The sequence below is a fragment of the Triticum dicoccoides genome, chromosome 4A (genome assembly GCF_002162155.2).
Source record: "Triticum dicoccoides isolate Atlit2015 ecotype Zavitan chromosome 4A, WEW_v2.0, whole genome shotgun sequence".
NCBI classification, from domain to species: domain Eukaryota; kingdom Viridiplantae; phylum Streptophyta; class Magnoliopsida; order Poales; family Poaceae; genus Triticum; species Triticum dicoccoides.
In genome coordinates, this window is record NC_041386.1 from 18,730,973 (window position 1) to 18,731,742 (window position 770).

Below are 770 nucleotides of genomic sequence, written 5' to 3' on the forward strand. Positions count from 1 at the left end.
ACTGCCAACTCCTCGGGGCGGTGAGGGTTAGGTTTTCTCACCATGCGTATGCAACAATGAGATTTGGTATCAGATCGATTTAAGGATTCAACGACAATGACTGCGACTCTGGGGCGTTGGTTCTTATGGGCATGTCTACAAAGACTTCCCAGCCATCATCGACAAGGTCGGATTGGATCCAGTATGGGAGCAGTGACAACGGTGCAACAGCAGCTCGTTTTGACGGCGACAATCGTCGTTCGGTGGTCCATGAACCTAGATGTAATTTTTATTATGTTTGATGTGCTTTGTACTTCTGACAAATCTTTATAGTAGATTGACTATTTTCATTAAAAAAAAGGTCATACATACTCCCTAGCTACATTTCAGAATGTAAGGTGTATTGATTTTCGTGCAAGTCAACCATTTGAATGTTTGACCAAGATTATAGAATAAAATAGCAACATCTAATAGATGAAATATGAAACTACTTTTCATGATGGATCAAATGATGTAAAATTCATATTGTGGATATCGAAAATATTTTTATAAAAACTCAGTCAAACATGCACTCGTTTGTTTTTTGAAAAAACAAATACACCTTATATAAAGGAACGGAGGGAGTATATCATAGGGTGGATTGTTGAAGCATCACACCACATGCTTGCCTGGCCCGGCATATTCACATTATTCTCCGAAAAATTGATGATTGCTTACTTGATTAATTATCCTTCAGTTGAGTTCGTTCCATAAAAATAGTCTACTAGTTGCCAAACCATGTCCTTGGTGGA